Source organism: Schistocerca cancellata, chromosome 2, assembly GCF_023864275.1.
Source record: "Schistocerca cancellata isolate TAMUIC-IGC-003103 chromosome 2, iqSchCanc2.1, whole genome shotgun sequence".
NCBI lineage: Eukaryota > Metazoa > Arthropoda > Insecta > Orthoptera > Acrididae > Schistocerca > Schistocerca cancellata.
Genome location: NC_064627.1, coordinates 862,533,551 through 862,548,202, shown reverse-complemented (window position 1 = coordinate 862,548,202; position 14,652 = coordinate 862,533,551).

The following is a 14,652-nucleotide window of genomic DNA, read 5'->3' as shown; positions in this document are numbered from 1 at the left end:
CGTGGCAGAGCGGCGTCGTTGTGTGGACGTCCGCCGACCTCGTGGTAAGGCTGCACTCGTCTATTCACTCCTAACTATCTTGTTCAGTACATAGCTGAACCAAAACTTCCTATCTCCAAGCTCAATCGTTCCCTTTCCTAAGTCCTAAACTGCAGAGATGCTCACTCTTTCTCAGGCAAGCCGAGTCAAGAACGTCACGTCCGCACTCTAGGCAAGCTGGGAACGGAAGACCTCTATGGAGACTTCTCACAGTCCGTTCTTTGCCTCGGTTTCCCCTCCAGCAAAATCACTTACGCCAATTGCAGCGCAAGTCGCGTTAATTATGCGTTGCTTCCCAGCGCCGACCAATGCCTGCTCTGGGAAGTGAACAAATTCCCACAAAATTTCCCTTCCTCTCAACTTCTGCTATTTCGCTCCTCCCAGGCCACCCATGAAGGTTAGCGTCTACACAAAAACCATGTTTTTCCGGAATTCTGACTCCCAGGAGAGTACTTCAAATTCCTTGGTCCTACGTACCCATCGGAGGCCAGCGTATTTCATGCTGTCGCTCTTCACCTGATTTACTTCAGGCTCTGCGGACTGTGAATTCACCGTGAAGTTGCTTTAGTCATGAACACGCATATTTTGACCTCTGTTGACTGCTCCACCATAGCTTTGTATGGGCTTCTCGCATGTTTCACAGAAAAATGGGACGACGGACGTTTATCAACAGGCGTAAAGTTCTCCGTCCGATTCCCGGTACACCAGCACGGAGTTGGGGTCAACCACCCACTCACTGTCACTCATCTTAAGGCAGCTGGAGGTCGTGCACCGTTACCGCTTTCTCAGAGCTTGAGCCGCCCTAAGCTGCCTATTTTCGCTTCCCTTAGCCGCTCCCCCGGCTGGCCACGCTCAACTCTAAATGCTTCCCTGGGGTAAACTAGCGTCCAGTATATCGACTCGTTTCCACAAAGTTTTCATGTCGTGTGAATTACTTTAAAACCATCACCCGACATTAATTATTCCACTACGTCCATACTATACCCTCTACAAGATGCATTGTGCCTTGTCAGTCATTTTGTTCAGCCCTACTGCTCGCTCAACGTGATTTAGGTGATCTTTAATGGCTTCATGTAAGGGGCATAGTTCTTGCCATCTTACAATTTCTTCTGGCGATACATCGATACCTTTTTCGAAATACCGTGATCCGATTATGATACCTTCTAATTATCGATATATCGGTTCCCCGCTATTTTTAAAACTATCAACTGTCCTAGTGTGGGGGGCGACGAATGGTCAGCAGTCGCATAGGTGCGCGTTTTCACTCGGTTCAATAACTATTCCGAAAATGGACGTGATTGTTGAGTCCTTACGCTTCGCTCCGAGTGACCACTGAGCCGTGTGTGGCTCATGTTCGTGCCATCTCTTATTTAACGCCCTGTTTTTACCGCACTGCCACCTCGTTATGTTAATTTTCAGTTTCTGATGTCATTGAGTTGCTGCCTTGTCTGTCTGTAAACGACAGCAGTATCGCTTATCGATATAAGCCCTGCCGTATTATCTTTGCTGGACTGCTATTACTTCCCAGTTGTCGTGTGTCGAGCAGTGAGTTGTAATGCGCCAGCAGTTAGTTCAGACCTGGCAGTGTTGGAGTGGGTACACGACACAAGTTCAGTCGGGGTGCGGCAGTCATGAGGTCCGGACCGCCATGACTCGCCCGACGGTTGCCGACACACATGATTGGAATGGGGACGACTTTGGTTGGTCGTCGGTCGGTCGTCTTGCTGGACGACGTGTATTTCGCCGGCGGTGGCTTATGGGTTGGCTGTATGTGCTGACACGTGATTCGCCCATGTTACTGTACAGTCACTGCCGTTAGCATTGTCTAGTTCTTCGCACAAGTGTTTGTGAAACAGTGTGTAGTTTGTGTGAATTTGACTAACAAGTTATTTTAAATACTGTTGTCGGCGTACTGGTTCTGAGGAGTCGGTCGGTTGGCGTGGAGCAGTGAGGAATTCTCGGAGGGGCATAGTTCTGCCGGGGTCCACTGGCGGTCTCTACGTGGTGTCAGAGAGTGTGGCGCTATTCCAATTGCTACGATGTCCGTGGCTCACCGACCCTGGACACGATATTTGAGTTTTGATTTAACCTACCAGCAAGTCAAGACGGTTCACATTGTGTCGTTTGGAGTTCGTTGTCGGCTGTCGGGACATCCCCGCGAGCAACAACATGGTTTTCAAGTTTGAAAATTCTAGCCACCCTCCGGTGTTTTACTGTATTTGGTTATTTGAGTTGAAGTGCAAAAGCGGAATCTTTTGCCATGTGGCCGTTAACGTTCCGGTTACCTGCCCCGGGCATTGACGAAAGCCGCGCGGGATTAGCCGAGCGGTCTAACGCGCTGCAGTCATGGACTGTGTGGCTGGTCCAGGCGGAGGTTCGAGTCCTCCCTCGGGCATGGGTGTGTGTGTGTTTGTCCTTAGGATAACTTAGGTTAAGTAGTGTGTAAGCTTAGGGACTGCTGACCTTAGCAGTTAAGTCCCATAAGATTTCACACACATTCTACATTCGTTGACGTACATTTCAGGCAGTGTAGTTTCCTCATCGTGTTGTTGCTGTCCAGCACGGTGTGTAGTTTGACAGCTCCGTGTATGACTGGTTGTGGGCGCCAATATCTTCTACGTTGTTCTGTTGAACTCCCTGTTGTGCTCTGGTCGGGTGAAGTGGAAGTTATCTTGTCGGAGGGTCCACTGACTGTAGGTCGGTTGGGTTGTCGTCGGATCGTGAATGGTTGGGCCGACTGCCTGTCTCACCTAAGGGAGCGTTAGTGTTTGAATTACAGGCCGACTCTCGAACATCTGGGCGAACATCTGTAGACTACCTTTTCTTTTTTTTTTTTAATTTGTTCTTGTTGTTGGTACTTGTATGGCTTCTAGCCGGTTTTGTGTTTTAGATTAGAGTTGTTTTACTCTTAAGGCCTTCAGCCTAGTTTAAGGTACTGTTTCACGTAAGCCCTTTGGCATTTAAATTTTTTTTTAGTTTTTTAGTCTTCGGCCTTTAACCGATTTAACTTGTTTACTTTAGCCTACCTAAAGAACTATTTTAACATAAAGTTTGGCTTTTAAATTTCTGATCATGCTTGAGTTTTAAGGTATTGGCCTTCGGCCGTTTTTAAATTGAAGAGGCTTTCAGCCGGTAATTATGTCCCAGAGATTAAAGCTGCGTGTTTAAAAAACTTTTTGGACTCTTGTAATGTGTGATCAAATAATAAAGTTGTATGTTCGTGTGTAACTGACAGCCCCTTATTTTGGATCCTTTCCACAATTTATTCTATCTGTCCTGTCCTGCGGTTTAGCAGGGCGTCTCAACCATAAAATGGAGAACTTTCTCAGAACATCTCTGAAGCCTTTCACGGCTAGTACAAGTGGCAGTGGAGCAAAGAGAGAGAGAGAGAAAAAAAAAGGAAATTATTTGCGGCGCAGTAATGTCACGTGGGAGTATCAAACCATCAAAACTTATACATCACCTCTCAATTCCAAGAATCTCTCAATATTCCGCAAATACCTACTTGTTCCAAAAGACACATCTAAATACGGAGCTTTAAATGTGTAGCATCTGACAGCACAGCTTATAACCTGCAAGCACACCCGCATACGACACCATTTAGAGTTATTAAAATTTTTGTCGATTTTGTCCCTAGAAAGCCACTTTTTCAGGAAGACACGCAACAACAAGAAATACCCAGCGCGCCTGCGTCTCCCTTAAAACGAACTTTTCACCCGCACATTAAATGTGTGGTGTACCTGCGAGCTGTTCTTGTTTTCCAGCGGCGGAACTCGGCGGAGGAAGGCCCAGTCTGCTCGTTGCCGGTGCACACGACCACACGCCAGGCGGCTGCGGCGCTGGACGCTGCTCGGACTAGTAGGTTTTTGAATCTATAAAAAAATAAGCATTCAGGTTAAATTCAGTCGGTTCATTCAGCAGTAATTGCGGTTGCCTCTTTCTGTGTACACAAATCTCCATTTCCTGGAATAGGTTCTACTGGAGCCCTATGCAACACTTTCATGTTATTCTCTATGTTTCCTACCGAATGTTCTTCTCTGTCCAAATGTGTACCGAAAGCGTTCTTATTTTGGTTATACGTATGCTCTCTAAAACGAGTCTTTAAAGTCCTTCCTGTCTGAGCGATATAAAACTTGTCGCAATCTTAGCAACTGATCTTATAGACACTAGATTGTTGCTATGCCGTACGATGGTGCGTTTTCCGACAGAATCGCGGAGGCTTTCAGAAATACGAAAATCAAAATTAGATTTCAAACGAAAAGTGCAATTGGTTCTAGGCTACGCCACAAAGTTGGCAACAGCAACTACAAATATTTGGAATCTGGTGTGTGTAAGATCAGCTACCAAGACTGTTGAAACGTCCCCTTAGAAAAATTTAAAAATGACAGTGCTGGGAAACCTCTCACGTTATTTGATTTTCAAACAGCTGAGCAAATCTGAACGTACTCAGACATATCTCTCTCTACTTATTCTGATCATCACTAAACTGACACACAATATTTTTAGCACAACGCAATCTGACTTTCAATAATCCCCACAAAAGAATGGCCCTGACTGTTGTTGTTGTTGTTGTAGTTGTGGTTGTTGTTGTGGTCTTCAGTCCTGAGACTGGTTTGATGCAGCTCTCCATGCTACTCTATCCTGTGCAACTTTTTTCATCTCCCAGTACCTATTGCAGCCTGCATCCTTCTGAATATGCTTAGTGTATTCATCTCTTGGTCTCCCTCTATATTTTTACCCTCCACGCTGCCCTCCAATACTAAATTGGTGATCCCTTGATGCCTCAGAACATGTCCTACCAACCGATCCCTTCTTCTAGTCAAGTTGTGCCACAAACTCCTCTTCTCCCCAATTCTATTCAATACCTCCTCATTAGTTATGTGATCTACCCATCTAATCTTCAGCAGTCTTCTGTAGCACCACATTTCGAAAGCTTCTATTCTCTTCTTGTCTAAACTATTTATCGTCCATGTTTCACTTCGATACATGGTTACACTCCATACAAATACTTTCAGAAAAGACTTCCTGACACTTAAATCTATACTCGATGTTAACAAATTTCTCTTCTTCAGAAACGCTTTTCTTGCCATTGCCAGTCAACATTTTGTATCCTCTCTACTTCAACCATCGTTAGTTATTTTGCTCCCCAAATAGCCAAACTCCTTTACTACTTTAAGTGTCTCATTCCCTAATCTAATTCCCTCAGCATCACCCGACTCAATACGACTACATTCCATTATCCTCGTTTTGCTTTTGTTGATGTTCATCTTATACCCTCCTTTCAAGACACTGTCTATTCCGTTCAACTGCTCTTCCAAGTCCTTTGCTGTCTCTGACAGAATTACAATGTCATCGGCGAACCTTAAAGTTTTTATTTCTTCTCCATGGATTTTAATACCTACTCCGAATTTTTCTTTTGTTTCCTTTACTGCTTGCTCAAAATACAGATTGAATAACGTCGGGGAGAGGCTACAACCCTGTCTCACTCTCTTCCCAACCACAGCTTCCCTGTCATGCCCCTCGACTCTTATAAGTGCCATCTGGTTTCTGTACAAATCGTAAATAGCCTTTCGCTCCCTGTATTTTACTCCTGCCACCTTCAGAATTTGAAAGAGAGTATTCCAGTCAACATTGTCAAAAGCTTTCTCTAAGTCAACAAATGCTATAAACGTATGTTTGCCTTTCCTTAATCTTTCTTCTAAGATAAGTCTTAGGCTCAGTATTTCCTCACGTGTTCCAACATTTCTACGGAATCCAAACTGATCTTCCCCGAGGTCGGCTTCTACAAGTTTTTCCATTTGTCTGTAAAGAATTCGCGTTAGTATTTTGCAGCTGTGACTTATTAAACTGATAGTTCGGTAATTTTCACATCTGTCAACAATTGCTTTCTTTGGGATTGGAATTGTTATATTCTTCTTGAATATGAGGGTATTTCGCTTGTCTCATACGTCTTGCTCACCAGATGGTAGAGTTTTGTCAGGACTGGTTCTTCCAAGGCCGTCTTTAGTTCAAATGGTTCAAATGGCGCTGAGCACTATGGGACTTAACATCTGTGGTCATCAGTCCCCTAGAACTTAGAACTACTTAAACCTAACTAACCTAAGGACATCACACACATCCATGCCCGAGGCAGGATTCGAACCTGCGACCGTTCCAGACTGAAGCGCCTAGAACCGCACGGCCACACCGGCCGGCCCGTCAGTAGTTCTAATGGAATGTTGTCTACTCCCGGGGCCTTGTCTCGACTCAGGTCTTTCAGTGCTCTGTCTAACTCTTCACGCAGTATCATATCTCCCATTTCATCTTCATCTACATCCTCTTCCATTTCCATAATATCGTCCTCAAGTACATCGCCCTTGCATGGACCCTCTACATACTCCTTCCACCTTTCTGTTTTCCCTTCTTTGCTTAGAACTGGGTTTCCATCTGAGCTCTAACCAATATCTTTCATGAATCACGCACCTCACAAAAATCTTTGTTACTCGAACTACTGCAATACAGCGAGCGCTAATACTGCCAGCTAAATAAAAGGTTCTAACTACCGAAGGGACTAACTACTGATAAGCATAGTTGGCAAATGAAAGATTTTGATTGAGAACAATCAATGTATTACATTAATAATTTTAAATGTCATCGTATATATATCTATCATTTCATGACATCCATCTTTACATATTTCCTTTTTCTGCTGGATACACGTCCAGGTCGTCCGCTTATAGTAACCTCTCAAAAAATTGGCATCTCTCTCTCCACATCCGCCACTGCTGGCGGCTCACCTCCAACTGCAGAACGCTATGCGCAGTGTTGCCAACTCTAAAAAACCCAAGTCGCTAGATTCAATATCAAAAGTCGCTAGAAAGTCGCTAAAACTGATTTTACTAGGGGTGTACTGAAAATTTCGTGCTGTGAATGGTGCAATAAGCCAGTGGGGGGGGGGGGGGGGGGGGGTAATAAAATATTAATAAAAATAGTCTCATACCTAATTGCTATATTGTCTTAATTAAATGACGCATCGCTTGCAACAACATACATATAAAATACGCTAACGTATAATTAAACATGTTATCATAATTGAAGCAACACATAGATTGTTGTTTCACTCACAGTAGTAAAATATACTAAAAATATACAACTATATTTGTAACAAAAGAAAGCAAGAACTCAAATTAGGTTATAAAATATATACATACCGGAATGTGAGCTATTCATCGTAGTCACTCAGAAGATCGAATAACTCTTCTGTTTCATGCTTTGACAGAACTGTAGTTGGTATTCACTGAGGCGTGCGAAACTGCAAGCTGAAGAGAGTGACAAATGCAACGGATCGCTACCAAATGCTTCAAACCATATTCTCTCTTGAGTTGCTCGAAAAGCCTATTGTTTATTCCAACTATTGCAGAAGCATTATCTGTGCCAATTCCTACCATATTAGCGATTGGAAGTTTGAGATCTTTCAAAGAATTCACAAGAACAGCAGTCAGATTTCTTGCATCTGCAGTTTCTACTACAGCGAGTTTGAGAAATGCTGATCTAATGGTTTGGTTGTTTACACCATAGTACCGTATAACGATACCTAGCATTTTAGATATTGATATATCTGTGGATTCATCCATTAGTACACTGTATTTTGGTTACCTATATCTTCAACCAATTATTGTGTAAAATATTGAGCCAAAACTTCAGTTATGATGTTAGTGCACTTTGTACGATGTAATTGCATGTTTTTAGCGCCCTCTTCACCGAAAAATAAAGAAAGGGCGCCTTCCTCTCTGCTTGCTATTGTAACTGTAGTTTTCGGAACAATTTTCATAGGTAAGGTGGTTTGTGTTTTTTTAATCAATTTTTTGTTTATGCTTAATAGTTTTCGAATGCTTTCTAATATCACACTCTTCTTTCTAATATCAAACTCTGTTGCACATACTTGACATCTTGCCTTGGATAAGTCTCCAACGACTGGTTTCAACCACCCATTGAATTCAGGTTCTGCTTCCCACGCATCCTGATATTTTTTAGCGTACTGCTTCTTCTTCTGCGGTAAATCCATTATGTAAGCCACCACAACATAAGTTCCACCAATTTATAATCACTGAAAATACATTAAAACTCAGGCGAACTCGAGGTCATGAAACAATTTACTCTCAGTAACTCGATATCAGTCCTATTGTTCATTGTTTAAAACGTAATAATGTCTGAGATACCCCCACCGAATTGTTCTTGCGTTACCACTGTGCATGTGTTAATAATTTGACTGCGAGTTAACATTTCGAAAAATTAAAGGTTGCTGGAGAGAAATGTATTTTATTAAACTTTAACGTATGTTTTCTGTCAATTCGAAAAATAAAAGGAGTTCAAAAGTTGAAGAATTATAGATCGATACGCTATCGACGATAACAGGCTAGTGAGTAATGAATAATGAATAATGAATTGTTATATAGTCAAGATTTTCTTACTCTGTAGGCAATTCCCACATTCAGGTTTACTAAATGCTGAACAATGCTACATGATCTGCTAAAAACTTAAGTTAACTTGGTAAATCTAAAACAAAGTCAGTGTAGTACCCATTCTATAGTTAAAATCTTAGTTTTGTTAATGAAAATACTGGCCCAAAATAGTTTTGATTTGTACTTCAAAAGTCGTCGTACACCAAAAGTCGCCAGATAAGTCGCTAAATAATTTTTGTCGCTAAAAAGTTTTTTTTGTCGCTAAGACGAAGGCAAAAGTCGCCATTTATAGCGACAAAGTCGCTAAATTGGCAACACTGGCTATGCGCTGTTCACATCCAACTGCCCAACACTACACAAGCGAATATTCCAACAATGAGTCCAACCAGCCACATAATGCACACAGTACAGTCAGTGATTCTCCTACAGAGCGCCACGTGTCGTTACGAACATAAAAACCTAAACAGCCTACTTACACTGTGACAAGTTTATTATCAGTCAGACAGGAAGGAATTTCAAGACTCGTCTTAGAGAGCATACGTGAAACCGAAATAAGAGCGCTTTGGGTACACATTTGGACTGAGAAAAACATTCTGTAGGAAACACAGAGAATAATATGAAAGTGTTGCATAGTACACCAAAGGGACAGTTACTGAACCTGCTCGAGGTAATGGAGATTTATGTACACAGGAAATGGCAACCGGAATTACTGTAGAATGAACGGAATGACTTTAACCTGAACGCTTATTTTGATTTATTCGGAAACCCACTGCTGTGAGCAGCGTGCAGCGCCGCAGCTGCCTGGCGTGCGGTCTGTATGCCGGCGTCGAGGGGACTCGGCCTCCCGCCGCAGGAAAACGAGAACGTCGTACAGGAAGACGCGACGTGCCGCCATTGAGATCCCACTCCGAATGTTAGTTTCATGGTTACGGTAATTGATTTGTCGTGCTGGAGGATTTCATTGTATAGATGTAACTTTGATCTTATTCTTCTTACACTGGTTTTTCCACAATTGTACACTACTGGCCATAAAAATTGCTACACCACGAAGACGACGTGCTACAGACGCGAAATTTAACCGACAGGAAGAAGATGCTGTGATACACAAATGAATAGCTTTTCAGAGCATTCACACAAGGTTGGCGCCGGTGGCGACACCTACAACGTGCCGACATGAGGAAAGTTTCCAACCGATTTCTCATACACAAACAACAGTTGACCGGTGTTTCCTGATGAAAAGTGGTCGTGATGCCTCGTGTAAGGAGGAGAAATGCGTACCATCACGTTTCCGACTTTGATAAAGGTCGGATTGTAGCCTATCGCGATTGCGGTTTATCGTATCGCGACATTGCTGCTCACGCTGGTCGAGATCCAATGACTGTTAGCAGAATATGGAATCGGTGCGTTCAGGAGGGTAATACGGAACGCCGTGCTGGATCCCAACGCCCTCGTATCACTAGCAGTCGAGATCACAGGCATCTTATCCGCATGGCTGTAACGGATCGTGCAGCCATGTCTTGATCCCTGAGTCAACAGATGGGGACGTTTGCAAGACAACAATCATCTGCACGAACAGTTCGACGACGTTTTCAATAGCATGGACTGACAGCTGGGAGACCATGGCTGCGGTTACCCCTGACGCTGCATCACAGAAGCGCCTGCGATGGTGTACTCAACGACGAACCTGGGTGCACGAATGGCAAAACGTTATTTTTTCGGATGAATCCAAGTTCTATTTACAGCATCATGATAGTCACATCCGTGTTTGGCGACATCGCTGTGAACGCACATTGGAAGCGTGTATTCGTCATCGCCATACTGGCGTATCACCCGGCGTGGATGGTATGTGGTGCCACTGGTTACTCGTCTCGGCCACCTCTTGTTCGCTTTGTCGGCACTTTGAACAGTGGACGTTACATTTCAGATGTGTTACGACCCGAGGCTCTACCCTTCATTCGATCCCTGCGTAACCCTACATTTCACCAGGATAATGCACGACCGCATGTTGCAGTTCCTGTACGGGCCTTTCTGGATACAGAAAATGTTCGACTGCTGCCCTGGCCAGCACATTCTCCAGGTCTCTCACCAACTGAAAACGTCTGGTCAATGGTGGCCGAGTAACTGGCTCGTCACAATACGCGAGTCACTACTCTTGATGAACTGTGGTATGTTGTTGAAGCTGCATGGGCAGCTGTAGCTGTACACGCCGTCCAAGCTCTGACTCAATGCCCAGGCGTATCAAAGCCGTTATCACGGCCGGAGGTGGTTGTTCTGGGTACTGATTTCTCAGGATCTAAGCACCCAAATTGCGTGAAAATGTAATCACATGTCAGTTCTAGTATAATATATTTGTCCAATGAATACCCATTCATCATCTGCATTTCCTCCTGGTGTAGCAACTTTAATGGCCAGTAGTGTATGTTTTACTTGGCCAGGCTATGAGCTTCACATTATTAGTATTTGCACTTTTTATATGGATTTTAAGCATGGATCTAATTCCACATACAGTATGTCTGTACGTGTTTTATTGTACGATGCTCGTTTTGCCGTGTGAAGCAATTCTAATTAATGAGTACGCATACCGCATTTTACCATTTTTGGGATACTGATTAATCATGTACCCTAGCTATAGTGCCCTCTACTGACCTCAGTTTCTTTGTACAAATACCAAACGCGTTCTGATCATCACCAGCACTTACATGTTTAGTTTGACGTTGATATTGCATCAGAATAATTTATGGCAGGGCTTCCCTTTAGGGGTCCGCCGGCTCTTTCTAGGGGGTATGCGGCCACCATTTACCAGCTGTTGTAACATAATGTGTAAAATTATTGAATAAAAATGTGAAAATCAAATTCATCACTTTTTTTCGTGTGAAAAACATGTGTACATTTACTTCAGATCGTATTCCTAAGCAGCCTTTTCGGTTCCTAAGTGGGAACGCATACTCAGTTTAGTACCGGAGAATGCGGCTTCCCTGATTGTTTCGCAATAATACGGGGTCGTTTGTACGCCGGCTCACGGCGGTAGATGCGCTGAAACCTTTTACGCATGCGCGGAGCGAGCTTTGTCGACCAATCACAGCGCTCGCTGGTACGTATGTGGCCCCAGGCATCGTTAAATGTTAAACTTGCTTTGTCAGTGCACTACCTATCTCATAAGTCGATTTTTGACCTTCAAGTTGTTTTCATTCATCTCTAAACCAAAGACTATTGATACTTGGGGGGGGGGGGGATCATTGGGAACATGGAACTTGCATTAAGAAGCTTTCTGTTCCCATGGGTTTCGCTCTGAAATTTAAAGTTACTGTGCTCTTGACTGACTAACGGTCCGCCATGGATTTTCGACTGAAGAAGGGGTACACCTGCTGAAAAGGTTGGGAAGCCCTGTTTTATGGTATTAATCGCTGGTAAACATGGCTGTTGATCATGTAAATACTTTTTATCTTTTATGTAGCAGCAGGCCTTTTATATATTTGGCGTCAGTAAACTGAACTTATTTGGTTAGGCACTGTTTTTGTTTGTAACAGATATGAAAATGGCAGTGCTTTCATATCTCCCTATACATACACACATGGACCACTTTAAAGAGGTTTTGAAGGTGGATCCACCAGGCGATACATCAGGGATAGGGTTCGAAGGTGAACATACAATAGCTCAAGGGGGGGGGGGGCAGTGAGGGGGTATCTGAAGGTGGATCCACATTCTAGCGTCATTTGTCATCCCTCCCTCCATCCCTCCATCCCTCCATCCCTCCCCACTCCCAATAACAAACCGATACACATCATCACATGCAGAAATATAACTCGATTGCAGTAGGTGTTTACAATTTTACTGCATTTACGAGAAGATTTAGAATACATTACCTGAAGTGATATCGTGATCATGTGAGCGAAAGTTTCGGCATACACACAGAGCGACCTGCTTCCAAAACTCCTTCAAATCAGGTCGCTTTTTAACTTAGTGGACGTCTGAGGGCGTTAGGGAGGATCAATGGTGGGTCGAGCTCCCTTTTTCTTCGATACTTGTCACCTTTGTAGAAAGCAAATACTCTTACATTCATCTTCTGAATCAGCATCTTTGTGTGGTTCAATGTCTGATGTGCGAGAGATTAACTTATCTCCCCCTAAATATAGAGCATGTGGGGTGAGGTTTGCGATGGTTGGTCTTTAGCTATTAAGCAACGTCCCTAGAAATCAACAGTAGGCGAATTTCTTTATGAAATTTCAGTGAATTACAAACATCAGCTGTGTACGAGACGTTGATAGAAATCAACTGGGAGAGTTGCAAATGTGTGCCCGTCCGGGATTCGAACCCGGGATCTCCTGCTAACTAGGCAGGCGCTATAACGCCAAAGCCATCGAGGATGTGCTTTATGCTGTCGGTGCTAAGGTGTTTAAACATTTTTTTTGTGAATTTGATCAGTTCCTGGAGCTGATAAAGGCCTGCGGAACTCCCATACACCAAGTGGAACATCGTTGGATTCGAGGCCTTAGGACTGCTAGCCGTTTTCCAGTCAGGAAATTGGGATGGTAATTAGTATATGAGCACATTTAGCGTAGACTGCCGAAAAACTCAACAATAATCATCGGATTAGTACAGGTGCTGCCACTGATGGAGAAGCGGGGAGTTACCGTGGACGGTTGGTGGCTACAAATGCGGCTGAGTTTAGCCCACACTTGAGACGATGAGGTGTGGGCTGTTCTGTATCATACATGCAGCTTCCAACTCTTTCTCCTATTTAGTTAAGCTGAGCCTTCGCTCGCACTCTCTATGAAACCTATTAAATATTTCGTTGAAAGAAGGCCCCCATCTACAATGATCGCTGCAGCTTTCAGTGCAACTTAGCGTGCATTTGTGTTAATCACATTTAAAGGAAAAGTTATTCGAAATTCCCGTACATCGAAATTCCCGTACATCAATACGTGAGATGAATGACGCTTTCAGTTATGTACATGATTTTCAGAAATGTATCGTGACAAGTTGTTACCGACTGCGAGACCGAGCTAGACGCTCTGTGACTGTAGCGCTTCTCCTTGGAATGCGAATCTAGTAACAAAATAATGCAATTATTGTGACGTCAGTTTGGTTTGGGCACTCAACTAGTCTGGACGCGTATAGTGATTAAGAGCAGTTTTGTTAGATATGTGTTCTATTGTTGGCCGCCATTACGGCTTGTATTAATTTAAAGTGATTTATAACGAGACTGTTGATGGCTATAAATATTTTTTTTCTATTTCTTCTGAGTGTCCTACATCCAGAGAACATCTGAATTTCAATATATATTTCTCCAAAAGTTTGAGTTTGTGCATGTTGAGTACTGCCATAGGATTTTCGGACATTGGTTTCTGGATATTTCCCGACGAATCTGCTGTCACGGTCAGTTCGTCGGGTGAATTATTAACCCGTTATTATCCTTGTGAAAATTTAAGTACGTGGCAAGGACATCCATAGTCAACTGAGTACTATATTTGCTCTTGTTCGGGCTCCGAGGAATATTTAGTAGAGTTTCAGTTGACTTACGAGAACGTCGGAGAACAGTGCAACGACTTCTAGCAATTCTCTGGGATACTGAGAGCTCTTCAAAATACTCTGAACTCAGGACATCGTCGAATAATTAATTGAGCCCGCATGAAATAAAAGGACTGTCTAATTAATCAAATAATTAATAATACAAACATCTATATAAAACATTTTAGCAATAATTCAATCATTTTAAATAAAATCGCCTGCCACTTCATAATACTTTAAGCAGACTGAACATGAAAGGACTTGTAAATCATTGATTAGTGTTTTATTGTATTACGCTACTACTGTGTTGTTTCACTTTGAGTGAGTGATACTAGATACACTGCAGAGCTAAGGTGGACAGATCCGTCACACATGAACTTCATGGTGTCATTAAGCAGTATTCAGGCAAGGGTTCATTTAATTGAAGCATTACTTTCTTTGGAAAGAATCTTCAATAAGAGTATAAACTAATTAGATTTTCAGTTTCTCTATCCAACAACTTGAGACAGCAAAGTAATTTACCGATAGCAATAGCAATTCATTTCAATTTTTTTTACAGTGATATCGATAATTTTATTATTATTACGTAAGTGTATCCCCTGCAGGAGCATTTCCTTTGAGATAGGGTTTTCATTAGGGTATAGTCAAGACTAGATCATTTTTC